Source organism: Adiantum capillus-veneris, chromosome 20 (genome assembly GCF_014529385.1).
Source record: "Adiantum capillus-veneris isolate H3 chromosome 20, ASM1452938v2, whole genome shotgun sequence".
NCBI lineage: Eukaryota > Viridiplantae > Streptophyta > Polypodiopsida > Polypodiales > Pteridaceae > Adiantum > Adiantum capillus-veneris.
In genome coordinates, this window is record NC_140950.1 from 8,861,441 (window position 1) to 8,878,887 (window position 17,447).

The following is a 17,447-nucleotide window of genomic DNA, read 5'->3' on the forward strand; positions in this document are numbered from 1 at the left end:
TGCCTTTCTTTTGCACGTCGAAAAGCTGAGCAATCCGTGCATCAACCACGTTCTCCAGTTCCTTCTCCGTATATTTCTTGGAGGTAGAAGGTTTCTTGAGAGCGGGTTTCGGGAGTGGTGTTGTGGTTCTCTGCCACTCCATCTGTACCTCTTTCAAAGAGGTCTGGTTCATATATTTTACCATCTTCGGGTCCTTGGCAAAATTGAGCATCATCTTTGTTGCATCGCCAATCAATTGACGACGCTCCATCTCTGTTTGCTCCGCCTGAGTAGGCCGAGGCGGGCCATACTCTCCGTCTGAATCTTCGTTGTGATCCCAGCCCGCATCTCCAGATGCAGAGGGAGTCGACTGATCATTGCCTGAAGCCATAGGTGCCACGGAAAAAAAATTCGGGGATCGGATTTCCCGTAGAAGAGAAATCGGCCGTGCTCTGATACCACTGTAACAAACTTGGACACTCCAAGTCAAGAATCAACCGCGACAGCACCAAATAACCACTTCAAAACAATTCACAGATCACAATAGATTTGCACTGGCCCGGCGGAGTTCCGTGCCTAGAGATATTGGCCCCAAAGACTGGCGCCCCTTTCGGTATTTCTTTTTATATTAATCTATCATCAAAGTACAAAAGAGTGGTTAGGGTTTCACTCTCAGACTCTGCGTCCAGATGCTCTGTGAAGTGAGGCCCTCACCACTAATTTAAAGGTTACAAGGGATGCCCAAAAGCAGAGCCCCAAAAGCTTTTAAAATCAAAAGCATCAGTTCTCTCTCTCTCTTGAGAGTCTTTTCTCTTTTTTTTATAAAAAAAAAAGCAAAAGCAAAATTCGCGTCGCTCATCATTTTCCAAAAAAAAAAATAAAATAAAAAAATAATCCGCCTCCGCGATTTCCGGAATTTAGGGTTTTTGGCAAAAATTAGGGTTTGCAGGAATTTTAGGGTTTCTGACAGAAATTAGGGTTTCTGTTGTCCGCCACGTCATTACTTTGTGACAGCTCCTAGCTTAAAGAAGGCGGTGGAGATTGCGGAGGAGCATTTTTTTTAACAATGCAACATTGCATTCCACGCTGCAACACAGGGGACTACAAAAGATTTGTGAATGTTGTCTCAGCCGCTGTAGCTGCGGGAGCGCCAATTACACCTGTCGGATCTGAGGCACTTCGCACTAGTAGATTGATACGTCAAGTAGACATGGTACATGAGTAATTACAGGGTCATAGAGAGTCTTAAGTAGTATATGGATGTACTATCATATCAGATGGTTGGAAAGATGTGCGAAAGCGTCACTTACTCAACATCCTCGTCTCTTGTTGTACCAGCACAACATTTTTGAGAGCCATTGATGTGTCAGGAGCTGGCATACGCATTACTGGTATGTTCCTTATTTTTATTTCTTGTCACTTTCGAAAATCAAAGCATAGAGCATCATAGTTCAAAGTGAAGTGCTTCTTACAAGATATGAATCCCAAATGTGCAGGAGAGCTTATTTTTCAACACATTCGAGATGCTATCGAGGAGGTTTGGCCACAACATGTAGTGCAAGTGGTAACAAACAATGCAAGCAATTGCAAGCTTATGGGTGAAATGGTCGAAGCAACATACCCACACATAGAATGGAGTCCGTGTGCAACACACTCCATTAATCTTATGATAGAAGATATTGGTGCACTACCATGGGTGACGACACTAGTTGATAAAGCTCTGAAGCTTATCAACTTCATTCATCAAAAATCATTTGCTCTAGGGTGGTTCACTGCCCATTGCAAATGGGCTCTCAAGAAGCCGACAAAGACCCGATTTTACCTTGTCTTGTGCCGGTGTGCTTCTCAGATGTTTCAAAATTAAGACTTATGTGAAGCTCAAATATTCATTGTTTTATGTATAGCCTGATGAATTGCAAAGATGACTTGCGCCGTATAATGGTAGATGAAAGGTGGTTAAATTAGCGAGAATCTACCACTCCTATTGCTATGGCGATCCTTGTTGGGGTGATTTGCGACAACACATTTTGGAGAGAGATTGATGGCCTTCAAGCTTCTCTCTAGCCGATAGTTAGCGTTTTATGCTTATGTGATAGTGAGGGATCCATCCTTGGTCTCCTCTACGAGTTTGACAAAGTTGAGGATAGCCATACGTGATTGCACATCATTGAGCTTAGACAGGTAAGGTTTTTGAAATATTTATCTTTCTTTCAAGTCTTAACTCTTATGACATTATGCATATCGTAGTTCACATGTGATTATGCGAACTTGTGACATGTAGGGTGAGCATTATGCTTCACATATTTGATGCAAGATGGAATTGGTTTCGTCGTCCTATACATTGTGTAGCCCACATATTACATCATGCTTGGAGAAGTGAGGCTCAAAGATCCGATCGTGTGCTCGACTGGATGGAATGAATACGTGGAGTGAATCTATCAAGACAATGGTCATGCACAGAATCGACTAGAAGAGGATCTTTTGGAGTATAGAGGTAAAGATTTGTAAAGTCTATAGGTATTGGGAAATTGCCAAAGATGTTGAAAACCAAGCACTTCTAGTTTCATGGTGGGAAAAATTTGGGGGTCTTACACCCGTGTAGTAGTCTTTGGCTTTGCGGGTCCTCTCCCAAGAGCTGAGCTCATCCGGTGCGGAGAGGCTATGGAGCATAATGGGGACATACACACAAAAGATTGAAAAAGGTGAGCTTCTCAATTAGAATTTAGCTTTGGTTATACGCTCTATGGTTCACAACTGTCTATGCATTTTGCCTAACTTGGTGTGTTTTAACTTTTCCGTAGGCTCAATACTCCCCAGCTTGATAGGTTGACATCTGTTAATGCCAATCTCCGGGTATTGGAGAAGGCGGGTGGATTGGATAGCGCAGGCCCTGTCAGTTGGCTACCAAAGCCCGTGGATCATCGACAAATTGTAGTTGAGGCAATTGATAGCTCACATCTTCAGCCTCATACACCTGAGGATGATGTGTATGATTTTATCCTTGAGGACATGATGAGGTTCTCACGACAGACTTGTTCGAACTTCGACTATGCGTCGCCTATGTGGGGAGCCCACGGTTGCTACTAGTGCTCAGCTTGAGAGAGCTACCCTAGCATGTAGGCCTAGACGCAGTGTTGTAGAGCTTACTTCTACACTAGGCGACTTACTCCGACTCCTTCAGAGTGTGAGAGTGATGAGGGGAGTCCTTCCGATGGTTCTCAGTAGTCTCTTTTTGAGTCTGGAGGAGCAACTCACTAGGGCTCAGATTTGCGTATTTTATCACGCTACTTTATCATTTTGTCATAGGACATCTTTTTTTGTGTATGCCGTATGGGCTTTGACTCCATCACTCCACATCTTTACTCTTTACTGTCTTGTGCTATGTAATCTGGCAAGTCTCGACAAGATTATGGTTTGGATTTCATCTTATTTACACGGAGATTTGACATATGTTCTCGTCATTCTATGTGCATTATGTTCACTATTCAGTCCATTGTTTTGTTTAGTTCTACTAGTACTGTTTGATGAATCTTAAGACTTGAATGTGCAAGTAGTTGTAAGTTGTAACTCCTTGTCACTTTGAAATTTGAATTTTGCTCACTTTTGAGTCTGTTCCACTAAATTATACAAATGTTTGATATCTTAGAAAGTAGAGTTAATGTCATTGATATTGGTCACATTACCATATATGATGATCTCTCTCTCTCTCTCTCTCACACACACACACACACACACACACACCACACACACACACAATCTCTCTCAAGAGTCTAGATTTGGCACAAATGTGTGCAAATGTGTATTGCACGGTGCACACCTATCATGTATATATGTAATACTATATAGCTCAAAATTGGCGTTTTGGTCATACATTTCACCAAAGCTCCTCTCTTTTCGGGGTGAAATGCCCTTGTGTCGGGGTGAAAGGTTTCGCGGTTACGCTGGTCTCAGATTGAGCCCCCATGACTTCATAAAAATGATGCTAATATGTGATTTTTTAATAAGTTGATGAACTACTAATAAGAGATGCTTCACATGCAATTATTACCTAGGCTTGGTACTAATGGTGCTATATGAGAACGCTCCCCAGTGTCTACACCTAGAGGACATTGGTTGTGCTCATGTGCAATCAGAGGGTATGCAGCTACTCTAAAGTGCCTAGACATGCACGTCCAACGTAAAGGCTTACAAGGGTGCCATAACACTTGCTAGGCTGTCCTAAACCCTAGAGAGAGGAGTTACAGCTTGTCCACATGCACATAGGGTTAGATATGCACGTGACACTCTGCTTTTGGGCATCCCTTGTACAATTTAAAAGAATCCAGATTGCCACTCTTCAAAGAACATCTGGATGCAGAGTCTCCAAGATAGACCCTTGGGGGGTTGTATCTTTGTGAAGCAATAATAAAGAAATACCGGAAGGGATGCAAGTCTCTTGGGCCAGTGCATCTAGGGACGAAACTGCGCCGTTTTGTGTGGACTCTTCTCTCTCTCTCTCTTATCTCTTTCTCTCTCTATTCTAGTTCAGTTCAGTTATTTGCAGCTCCTGTTCGTGTGTTGCTATTGATTTCTCACTTGGAGTGTCCAACATAGTTACAAGGAATGGCCATTTTCAAGTCCCCGTTCCCCGTTCCATCCCATTTTCCTGTTCCGGATCCTCGTAGCGTGTTTCAAACGTGAGTATTCGAAACAAGGAATGGCATTTCATGCATGCTGCAGTTCCCCGTTCCCTGTTCCCTGTTCCGATTTCCCGTTTCGGGTAACTATGGTGTCCAAGCTTGTAACAATGGTATCAGAGCTCAAACAATTCTTCTTCTATGGAGGATCCGATCCTTTCTGCAGCATATATGGGTTCTCATAGAGAATCCGATAGAGATGGCACTTCTCCGACTGTTAGTCTGCAGGGAACAAAGAAAATCGACGGAGATTCCAATGGGATTAAGACTTTTTTCGAGGAGTCAAGAGACTTTGGCAAATTTCCGTCAGGGAATCTTGATAGAGCAGGGTACAAACGTCAACTGCAGGTTGACGCGTGCATGAAAAGATTGATCAAGTACTCCAAGGACCTGAAATATGTGAATCTCTTGAACTTGACGCGTGCATGAAAAGATTGATGAAAAACTCCAAGGACCCAAAATATGTGAATCACTTGAAGAATTACCCGTTTGATGAGGTTCACTCCTAATGGCAAGAGGCTGTCCATTCTCCTCTCAAGTTGGTAATGAATCAGAAAGCAAAGCTGAGTGCAAAAATCAGAAACTATACTCGCTGAAAGAATTTGAGGAAGCTCTCAAAAAGAAGACAAATAGTTGATGAAAAGCCTAAAGCACTCTCGGAAGAAAAGAACATCAACAAATTTCTTTGGCTATCTGGGAAAAAAATCGACTTTCGAGGTGGCTTGAAGATTCAAGAAGCGTGTTCGTTTCGTAGAAGACCCAAATTTTTCTTCGTCTTCAGATAGTTCTACCACTTTGTCTTCCTCTAGTTCTAGTGAGGAGGAGAAGTGGAGGAAAAGCAAGAAAAGTAGATCCTTGCAAAAGTCTAGAAAGCACGAGAAGCAATCTAGTAGTTCAGAGAAGGAGATCTTGTCCTCTTTTGATAGTTCAGACAATGAGAAAAAGAACAAGAAGACCAAGGAGTTCAAGGATGGGGGTCAACGAGTCAAGTTTAACACGGTTTTAGGCTATCAAGACACCCATTGAGCCCTTGAATTCATACAGCAGTTTGACATCACCTTCTTGGGAGGTTGTTTCTTGGAACTCTCCAAGGTACGAAGGGATCTTATTTGAAAGGAAATGCACATATATGGTGGTCTACCCTGTTGTTGCACAATGAAGCACCTAGAAAGTGGCTAAAATTTAAAAGAGTTTTTACTTCACACCGAAGAATACGAAGAAGATGTCATCACGGCTTGGCATCATGTGAGAATGACACTTTGCATGACTATTGTCCTTGTTTCGGAGGATCACTTTGAAAGACCAGATTGAGCGGTTTTGTTGCGGACTACAGAAAGAGATTCGACGGTATTGCTTGAGGCAAAAGTCAAATCCATTCAAAAGCTTATGGAGCAAGCTAAGCAGGGTTTTGCTATGCATGTCAGCTCATTGACCTATTCTACGGAAAAGCCTATGTCCATCTCAAGTCTTCCAAAGGAAGCAGAATCAGAAGAAACCAGAGAACTAGGGGAATCAACTAATAGTTCATCAGAGAATTCCGAAGATTCAGATAGAGGTGCTAGTGGATAGGGGAGGCCAAAGGGGCTACCAACAGGTCACAGGGCACAAGAAAAGAACAGAGAGGTAAGCTATAATTTGGTCAAGGGCACTTCTTGGCTCTCGATGTGAAGTGCATGGGGGAGAAGAAAGTCACATATTTTCTTCAGTTTTGAGCTGGACCTTGAGGCTTTTGGATTATTACCAATGTTTATTACGAAAGTTACCAATGAATCTGCAGGTTGAATCTGGTGCGGTGTGGACTGCACAAGAGGGGAGCCACTCGACTACTTTGTCACATTACCTAGATTGAATGAAGTCACTAATTTCTCCTTGAGATTTTAGGATACTGATGGGGTGAATATATTATGCGGAATGACTTTACGAAAATTTATACATTGAATCGGAAATTTTCTAGATTGAATATGCTCTTTCATGTGTGTATTGTTAGATATGTGTTGGAAAGATGAAATGTCTGCAACAATTTGTCTGATGAAGGATTTGAACTTACTGCATCTAGACCATAGTTACCCGGAACGCGGAATGGGAACTGCGACGAGCCTCCCCGCAGAACGAGGGAACGGCAAGGGGTCCGGAACGGGAATGGCGCGGAACGGGAGGCATAAAAAACACCCAAATAATGCAATTTTTAGCGTTATGTGTTTGAATACAAGTAGTAGAGTCCTTTGACTCTAATACTCACAAAAAACATGATTTGAAGACCATTCCACCTTATTATGGCTTGATTGCATCGTGTGGTGATGGGCAGTTACAGTACATTCACAACAGACACAGTGCATGCTTGAGATAGAGAGCTTGAGAGAGGCTTCACTTCTTGAGACCAAGGGAGAGAGCTTGAAGCCTTGAAAGTTGAGGGCAAGCCCAAGAGAGAGAGCTTGAGAGCTTGAGGCCCGAGCGCGAGGGTAGAGCTTGAGAGCAAGGAAGAGAGAGAGAGAGCCTTGAGGCTTGTTGCATTTGTGAAGGAAAGGGGTATAAGGAAACACACACACCCAAAATCTGCCCCTTTATGCTTTCTTACCAATGTTGCCGTTACGGGACGTTCCGGCCCCGTTTCCCCCTGCCGTTCGAGTGATGCCTTGTCTGTCGGAACGCTGGGCCATTCCGGGCATTTGCAGCCGGTCGGAACGCCGTTCCGGCGTTCCAGGCCCTGGCAGGGGCGTTCCTCGGTAACTCTGATCTAGACATCTGTTAGAGATCATCAAGATCTGGGCGTGATGGCTAAGTGAATGAGAAGTGAATGTGATTCTAGTGCTGCAAGATTTCTATCGGGATGAGATGATTGGTTACCGTCGTGAGTGCATCAAGAGTTCCGAAAGGATGAGATGGCTACACAGCGATCTAGGTGCATCAAGAGTTTTGGACTAGATGAGATGGCTACATTGAATGATTGGATCACGGTGTTCAATGTGATGAACTAAGTGTATGATTTGTGAAATGCATGCTCTGTGAATGTACTATCTCGTGGAGATGGTCAGGGGCATGGTCTACTTGAAATGTGAAAAGAAAGGATATGAATATGATAGTATGAGATTTAGTAGATCAAGACATCCGTGAAAAGATCAACGTGGTCTGGATGTGATTGCTGAATAGCTCCAACGATCATTATTGTATTTTGGACCCTCGACAAGAATGAGACCTGATCGGTGGACTGATGTCTTTGTAGAAGTGCTATATTTGTGGAGTCTAGTGCGTGGGTACATTGAGTCAGTGTCTACTGAAAAAAGTTTTTGTCCTTTGATTGTTTTGCAGGCGTAATTGAGGGCGATTACAATTTTTTCAGGAAGGGGGAATTCCACACATTTGTGACGTGGTATACCCAATTGGAAGGACTTGCCGAGAGGGCCTAGGGGGTTAGGGTCTTAAAAACGTAACCCCTGCCAACTTGAAGACCACCAACCGAGGGGCCTAAACCATTAAAATACAAAAGTGTAAGCTGGCTGCAGATTTTCGTAAATTACGCTGACATGGTACATGGCAGGCTGTACGGAATTTTGCAAATTATGCTGGCAGCTTTTTTGATAGATTTGCGTGAAGTTTTTTGGGGGAAGATGCTTTTGGTGCCAAGTGCTTTTGGACCAGAGCTTTTGGGGCTCTGCTTTTGGGTATCCCTTGTACAATTTAAAAGAGTCGTGAGGGCCTCTCTTCAGGAACATCTGGACGTAGAGTCTTGGAGAGAGCTGGACTCTCGGGGAGTTGAACCTTTGTGAAGCAATAATAAAGAAATACTAGAAGAGGTGTAGTCTTTGGGGCAAGTGCATTTGGGGATGGAACTCCGCCGTTCTGAGTCGATTCTCCTCTTCTCTCTCTATTCAAGTTCAATTTAGTTATTTTTTCACATGTTGCTATTGATTGATTGCTCGGAGTGTCGAAGCCTTTGAGATTCGAGATTTCTCTATGTCTAGACGAGGACCGCGTATACCTGACTTGGTGTTACAGGATGCTTCATTGTCTCAGCCGATTCAGGATTTTGGGACACGCACTGGCTCTGCAGATTCCGCATCCCATTTGGCTACATGCATCACTGTCTCTTCCTAGGCTTGCAGACAAGCAATTGTAGAGAGGCGTCGAGGGCTGTTCCGTAGGCAACGTGAGTCACAAGACCGTTTAGGTTGCATACTATGGTAGCTCGAGGAGTTTCGAGGAGATGAGTTTTTGGGAGAACCCGAGGTTGACACCATAGACACTCTTAGTCTCTTTCAGACTAAGAAAACTGAATTCACCACCTATCATGCTTCGGTATCGACATGGATATCCAAAGCGGGTAGGATGAATAAGGGTTTCCCCATGGGACTTCTGTTAAGGCTTTACAAGATTCTACAAACAGGTTGCACACACATCGTGATGAGGTCCTTGACATAACTTTATATCATTTGTCTACTGCAGATCATCTGATTAATGATATTTTGCATGCCAAAGGAAAGGTTTTGTCTCATGTTCAACCTGTTGTAGCGCAGATAATGTGTCGTGCTCTCTACAGTGGGTGGTCCTCAGTGCAATGTGCGTGACAATCTCACTCAAACAAACTGAACAGAAAGGAAACATTAGACATCAACAGAGCTCACAAAGACACAATAGCAGACCAGAACATATGATTCGACTATCTGAAAGAGTGATACAGACTCTGGCGTGGCAGCACCCTCAGCTCCAGCCCAGGACTCACAGGTACAATGGGGGTATCGAGGCTCCGATGTGCAGGGATGGTGAAGATGTGCTCTGTGAATAGACTCACTCTAGACGACTACGTACAAGATAATCCAACTGGCCCAAACGACTACTCATATGTACAACCATAAAGAGCCACCAACGGCTCATAAATGTCCAGTCAGCTAAGTCTATCTCCAAACTGAGTGGTGGTGGTGACCTCGCCACGATGTCCACCAAACTGAGTGGTGGTGGTGACCTGGCCACGATGTCCACTAGACCACCGTCGGTACCTTGCCACGTGTCACTCCCCAGCGCAGAGGGTCCGTCCAGTGTGAACCAGACCAATTGTAACTAACTGTCCAACTGTCTGTCCGTCCTGTGAAGTGACACTGTAGCCTTGCTACAGGTTGCCCGCCACAAGACTGGTCACCGTCTCGGTGAGCCAAACACCTAAAAACTGCAAAAAGTAACCATATGTACAATGAAAGGAGTAGCAAGTAGTGCGGTCCTATCATCCAAGAGAAAGTGTCGTCGCCACTGCGGCACCAGAAGCCTCGACGTTTGGGGGAGCCATCAAATCGATCGTGTAACGCTACGGCTGCTGGACTATGTTCTGAACAAACTGGCTCCCTGTGGTTGGAGCAACCACCTGCTCCACAACGGATGGAAGCACCTATCCTGAAGTGTACTCAGGACGCCTAGTGACACAACCATGGCGGTGTGCACCAGCAACACCGTCACAACAAGGAATGCTCTGTGGTATTTGACCTTGAGACCCTGGTGAAGTATAGTACTGGACTGGGGGCTGCGTATACGATCCCAAGAATTGCTGAGAGGGACCTGCTGATGCTCCTGCATACCCTGTAGGTGTCTGGACCTGTGTCCCTGGCTGTGTGTACGATCCCAAGAATTGCTGAGTGAGACCTGCTGCTCCTGCATATGCTGCTCCTACATACCCATACCCTGCAGGAGTCTGTACCTGAGTCTGGACCTGTGTCCCTGGCCCAGTCCATCTGTATCCCACAAGAACCTGTGTGGATGTATTACCATACAAAAGCGTCTCTTGAAATCTTGATAGCTGTGCTCTTAGGTCGTCAATAATCTTTGACTTAATCTTCAATGCTTGTTGTAATGCGAAAATCGTAGCATCTCTATCCGAGAGGACTAGACCAGTTGGACCAGGCGAGAGGGGAACAATTGGACCAGGCTATAGGAGAACAGTGCAAGGCAAGGTCGGCGAAGCTCGACAAGGTAGGCGAAGCTAGATAAACCTAACTAGCTTCAAGATTTGCACCTCAAAGAGTGAGATTTCAGTTGAGATCCCATCGTGGTCGCCAAAATGAGAGCACCTGTAGCGCGGATAATGTGTCGTGCTCTCTACAGTGGTTGGTCTTCAGTGCAATGTGCGTGACAATCTCACTCAAACAAACTGAACAGAAAGGAAACAATAGACATCAACAGAGGTCACAAAGACACAACAGCAGACCAGAACATATGACTCGACTATCTCAAAGACTGATACAGACTCTGGCGTGGCAGCACCCTCAGCTCCAGCCCAGGACTCACAGGTACAATGGGGGTGTCGAGGCTCAGATGTGCAGGGATGGTGAAGATGTGCTCTGTGAATAGACTCACTCTAGACGACTACGTACAAGATAATCCAACTGGCCCAAACGACTACTCATATGTACAACCATAAAGAGCCACCAACGGCTCATAAATGTCCAGTCAGCTAAGTCTATCTCCAAACTGAGTGGTGGTGGTGACCTGGCCACAATGTCCACTAGACCACTGTCGGTACCGTGCCACGTCACTCCCCAGCGCAGAGGGTCCGTCCAGTGTGAACCAGACCAATTGTAACTAACTGTCCAACTGTCTGTCTGTCCTGTGAAGTGACACTGTAGCCCTGCTACACCTGTGGTTACAGAGGTTATCTACCACACTTTACTGGCCCCATTCTCTATTCAAGAGATGCATGGTGAGTGGTGGCCTCGATGGTGCATCTCGTCTTGGAGAGGATGCGTTGACTAGAGTGTTTTTCTTGCAGCTTTGGGATGTACTCACGCTTGTTATGCTTTCTGGCTTGTAGCACATATTTGACACATGTGTGATGCATGCCTCTATGTGTTCGGGACTCATTTCTCTTATATCGATAGGTGGAGATGCATCGTCCATTCGACAATGGAGACCAATCACTCTCATGTCTTCCGTGTATAAGATCTTTGCTCGCATGATTAGTCTGCTCTTGAAAATCTTTATGCTCGATCTCATCTATACTTCATAGACAGGTTTTGTACATGATCAATGTATTTTGGATAACATCTTCACATTCTAGGAGGTAGTTGAGTGGGCTTGTCAAAAAGACCAACCGATAGCTTTCATGCTTCTCGATTTTTTTGAGAAGGCTTATTGGAATGAGCTGGACACTTGATAGTTATTCTAGAGTTAGGCTCAGAATCAGATCTCAAATATTAGATCAGATGAAACCAACAAAATCAGACTTCACATGACTTAGTATCAAACTTCAGACATACAATTGGATTGAAATGAAAAGACTTTAGATTATGAGACATTGAATAAGACAACTGAGAATGTATTCAGATTCAGAGTGTAGTTCATGGTACAACTGATTGAGATTCAGATTGAGAACTCTGGAATCATTGACTAGAAAGTGAAAATGATACAAAGATCAACACTTAGTGCTCCTAAGCTCTCCAAGATACAAGAAGTCAAGAGTTTAGAGACAAGAACTAAGAGCTACGAGACAAGCAACTAAGAGACTCAAAATGAGATTAATGGGTCCTATTTATAGGCGTTGGTATTGGCTTCTGAATGGTTGGCACGGTGCGACAGTCTAGAACTGCGGCCTCCTAGTGTCCTCTGGTTATTGGCAGTGGCTTCGGAAAGCCTTAACTTGTAGATAGAGAGCCTCAACCTATAGAGGATTGGTCCCACTATAATTACTTATGATAGAGTAGATTGGGGTTTCTTGAAGTGAACTATAAAGAGGATGGGTTTCCGCTTGCAGTGGATCAGAGGGTATTTGCCTTACACCGTACTGCTTCCAACATTGTCACGATTAGAGGCCACATTGGACGACATTTTTTGTCACAAAGTGATGATGTGGCATGGCCAACTGGAAGAAAAATGGCCGAGTGGACAAGAAACACTAAGCGGACCACCTTAGAGAACTTATGGAGCACCGGCCAAGAGGCCTAAAACCCTAAAGACCAAAAACTTGAACTTTGGGAGAAAATTCTGTAAAATGCGCTAACATGCTGACGTGGTAGATCGTACGGATGCTGACGTCGCAGGACCGTACGGAAATTTTGCAATTTGCGCTGCAGGCTGGACGAATTTCCGTGATTTGCACTAGGTTGCTAATGTGGCAGTTTTTACGTGAGCTTTTGGATGAGTTGCTTTGGGGTTTAGTGCTTTTGAACCTGCTTGCTTTTGGGGCTTTGCTTTTGGGCATCCCTTGTACTGTTTATAAGAGCCCCTAGGACCTCACTCTACAAAGCATTTGGACGTAGAGTCTGAGAGTAGAGATCCCCCAGGAGTTGTACTTTGCAATGATCAATGATAAAGAAATATTGAAAGAAGCGCGAGTCTTTGGGGGCTCCTCGGCGCGGAACTTTGCCGTGCCGTGCCGTGTCGACTCTCTCTCTCTCTCTCTCTCTCTCTCTCTCTCTACTAAAGTTTAGTGATTTTGAAGTTTTTGTTTGTGTGTTGCTATTGATTTCTCGCTTGGAGTGGCCAAGTGTGTTACAGTGGTATCAGAGCTCAGAAAGATTCTTCTTCTACGGAGGATCCGATCTCTTTTGCAGCGCACAGGTTTTTGTGAAAGAATCCTCGTGTCCCGACCACGGACTTATTAGCCACTCCCACCCTTCGTCCGTTGCGCATCGGGCGCGCTCCCGTCTTCATCGCTTTGTCTTAAAGTGCATAAGACATAAAGAACCCAAGATTACACATGGGTTTTCGTGGAGAATCTGACAGATAACACCTCTCGATGGGCAGACAAAGAAAAGTTGCAATTCGGCGGGGGAATTGAAGAAAGGAATCAAGAATCGGGTAAATTTTTGGTAGGGAAGTTTGCTAGAGCGAAGTACAAACGTCAACTGTAGTTTGACACATGTGTGAAAAGATTGATGAAGTATTCCAGAGACCCGAGATTTGTGAAACACCTGAAGAATTACCCAACTAATGAGATTCACTCGAGATGGCGTCAGGCCATTGATTCTACTCTCAGGTCGGGAAGAAAGCTGAGAGGACAGACGAGTGCAAAAAACCGGAAGTGCTACTCACAAAAAGAGCTAGTCAGAGCTCTTGAAAGGCTTGAAGCACTCTCGGAAGAAGAGGAAATCGGTGGGTTTCCCTTTCCCCGGTTATTTGGGCCGGAAGTCGAGTTTCGAGGTGGCAAGCAGATCCAAGAAGCGTGCTCTGTTCGAGGATGACTCAAATTTTTCTTCGTCTTTAGAGAGTTCTGACAATTCGTCGTCCTCTAGCTCCAGAGAGGATGAGAAAAGACGGCAGAAACAGAGAAAAAGCAAGAACAACAAGAAAAGCAAATTTCTGAAAAAGTTTAGAAGGCATGACGGGCCATCTAGCAGTTTGGAGGAGGAGAGCTCGTCCTCTTCTGACAGTGAGCAGATGAGCAAGAAGGCCAAGGAGTTTCAAGGAAGGGGGTCACCTCGTCAGGTTTGAGATGTTTTCAAGCTACCAAGTCATCCTTCGAACTCTTGAGCTTGAGTTTGTACAACAAACTGGACATCGCCTTCTCAAGAGTTGGTTCACGGAACACTCCAAGGTGCGCAGGGCGCATTTTACTTGAAAGAAATTGCACAGACATGGTGGTCTACTGTGTTACGCAGAGAAACACCTGCGACGTGGGTAGACTTCAAGAGAATTTTCACGTCAACTTGGATATCAGACGAATATGAAAGAGATGTCATCTCAACTTGGCATCATTTGGTATCCCAAAACCTCTAGCAGTGGTCATCCAATAAGAAAGATATATTGGATGACCACTGCTAGAGGTTTTGGGATACTTATTTGCTAGTGTCTTCGTTTCAGAAGATTACTTTAAGAGACCAGATTGAGCGGTTTTTTTGTGGTTTGCCAAAAGAGATCCGAGAGCATTGTTTGTAACAGAAGTCTCACTCTATTCAGAGACTTATGGGACATGCTAAATAACGATTTTGGGATGCATGCCGGCTCATTGACTTATCCTATGGACCCAGACAATATCCATCTCATCAGGGCAAGAGTCTTCCAATAAAGAGAATAAATCAAAGGGGCCGGATGACTAATCATCACAGGATTCTGGAGCAGTACGAGTATCAAATGAAAGCGCATCCAAGGGTTCCGACGAACCAAGAGAACCTGATACAAGGTCATCAGAGGAGAACAAGGAAAATTATGAACCCAATGAAAGAGCTTCTAGGGAAGGGTCTCATTCCGCCCAATACATCACCTTATTGTTTGCCAGTGCTGTCGACTCTAAAGAAAGATGGATCTTGGAGAATGCGCATTGACTTTAGAGCTCTCGACAAAATCACCATCAAGAACAGATTCCCTATTCGAGGATCGATGATATACTAGACAGACTCATGATTCTACTTGCTTTAGCAGAATTGATATAAAGAGTGGTTATCGCTAGATCCGAATTGCTCCTGGGGAAGTCTATAAGACAACATCTAGGACGTCTTTTGGCTTGTACGAGTATTTAGTGATGCCTTTCGATCTCATGAATACTTCGACAATGTTTAACAGGATGATGGACAGGATTTTTAGAGAGTATAGGTCATTTGTGGGTACCTTTTTCGACTGCATCATTGTCTTCTCCAAGAGTGAGGTAGAGCAGAGACACCATGTGTTACAGGTTTTTCCAGGCACTGAGGCAACATCGGTTGATGGTGTATGGGTAGAAGAGCAAGTTTTTCTTAACCGAGATCCGCTTTTTGGGACACATTGTCTCTGCGGAGGGTGTCAGAATGGACCCGGCCTAGATGGAGACCATCAGAGATTGGCCCGATTTGAAAAATATCCAAAGCTTTTTTTGCTTTTACTACCGACGGTTCATTCGAAGATTTGTGGAGATTGCTTCTCCTTTACATGCTTTGACACAAAAAGGGGTTCCTTTCGCACAGGGGACCATCTAAGATTGCAACCTTCAAGAGTCTCAAGGAGAAGTTAACGATTGGCCCAGTATTGGCTTTGCCAGTCTTGCAAAAGCCATTTGAGGTACATTGGGGTCGCAGTCTGAGCTTATAAGAGCTGAACGTTTTCAGACCAGAACGTGTTGCACAGATTTATGAGAAGGAGCTTTTGGCAGTCATCCTCAGTGGCGACACTTTCTACTTGCAGCCAATTTGGCAGTGTTCACCGATCATTAGAGTTTGCGCTATTTCTTGTCTCCGAAACAGCTTTTGGACAAGCAGATGTGGTGGGAAAACACTTGGTCACAATTTCACTTTCAGATTGTGCATGATCAGGGACAGAAGAGTTTGGTGGCGGATGCACTGTCTCGTAAGCCTTGGGTTTTGGCTATTTCAGCAGTTCATCACCACAGCTTCAACGATATGATAGAGTAGTACGCAACAGATTTAGATTTTGGCGACATCTTTGTTCGACGACAGAGCGGGGAAGTAGCAAACGCAAGATGTAGGAAGAGGGGGCGATCAGCCCCCCATGACTACCATGAGCAGAAGACCCAATACACAATGATTAGATGATCTCTGTGAGATGAGAGATGTGGAAGTGGGTACCCCTTGGCTCCATAAATAGGTGCCCAAGGGGAGGTAGGGCAAGGCCTGATAAAAGTCCCCACGACCCAACAGAAAAATGATATATGGAAATATATGTGGGTGCCGGGACAAAATGAGCGGCCGGCCCCAAACTCGGGCGGCCGGACTAGGTACAACCTAGACTATGCGTGGCAGACATACTAGTTGTACATGTATGCCCTAGACCTGTGAAGCAGCAGAGTGGTGTAAGTCTAACACCCCCTTTCAACACCGGATGCTGAACAAACCGCATGAAGCCGAAGATGTGAGGCAAATGATGAACATGTCTGCTGCAATGTCCACTGAAGGACAAGACTCCGCGAGTGTAGCAGCAGTCTGGGGTGTCCCAACCTCCGAGAGATCTCCGTGGAAAGATGCCGTCACGAGCAGTGTAGCAAACTGCTGTACTCCGTCAATAATGTGTGAAGATACTGCGTGAAGGTCCCGAACTGAGTGTGAAAACAACTCCTTGTCGTAAAAGATGTCACAAGACAGGCACCACGTGCCAATAGAAAAGAACATTTCAAATAACAACTGAACTGAGAGAGAGAGAGAGAGAGAGAGAGAGAGAGAGAGAGAGAGAGAGAGAGAGAGAGACGACACGCCACGGAGTGGCGGAATTCCACCCTAGAGAGTATTGGCCCCAAACCTTGGCGCCCCTTTTGGTGTTCTTTATATTGCATCAACACAATACAAGCCGGTACTCCATACTCTGCACCTTCTCAAGGAAGCATGCCAAAGAATGAGCCATAGCCTCATATTTAAAGGCCCTTGGCCTAAAAAGCAGTTGCAGTGAAAAGCCTTCAAAAGTCAAAAGCTTCTGGTCCAAAAGCAATGCCGAAAAGTTGCCAGCGTAACTCACGGAAATCCGTATAGTTCTGCCACGTCAGCAGTTAGCGGAATTTCCGGAGGCTCCGTACAGCTGCCACACCATTAGTTTTTGGCGCAAGCCTTCGTGTGTGTGTGTGTGTGGGTCTTGCTTTATTTTAATTCCTTGATGTCTCTTGGGGCCCCATCGGATGGGGTCCCCATAAGCTGGTAGAACTTCTTCTTCTGTTACTTGTTCTTCTTAGGGTTTAGGCTCCTCGGCCGACATCTGTAAGTTGGCCCCATTCTTCAAGGCTTTGACACGTCAGCAGTTTGTGACGAGCCAATAGACCTGCAAGTGTCCTGCCCAATAGGATATGTGGTCTCTGTAATCAAACCGTCTGGAGAAAATGGAGAAGCCCAGGAACCATCTTGAGAATGCACGGAAGCCTGTCAATGCATGAACCTGCAACCCAATGTGGCTAGGTGGCTAAGC

General features: G+C 44.9%; 1 protein-coding gene and 1 pseudogene across 2 annotated transcripts in view; both read left to right on the top strand.

Annotated features, from left to right (window-relative positions):
• LOC147432061 (tail-anchored protein insertion receptor WRB-like protein) overlaps positions 1-17,447 on the top strand; it is a 90,579-nt gene that overhangs the window by 9,570 nt on the left and 63,562 nt on the right. The window lies entirely within an intron of this gene.
• On the top strand, positions 1,046-6,224 carry LOC147432062 (uncharacterized; annotated as a pseudogene).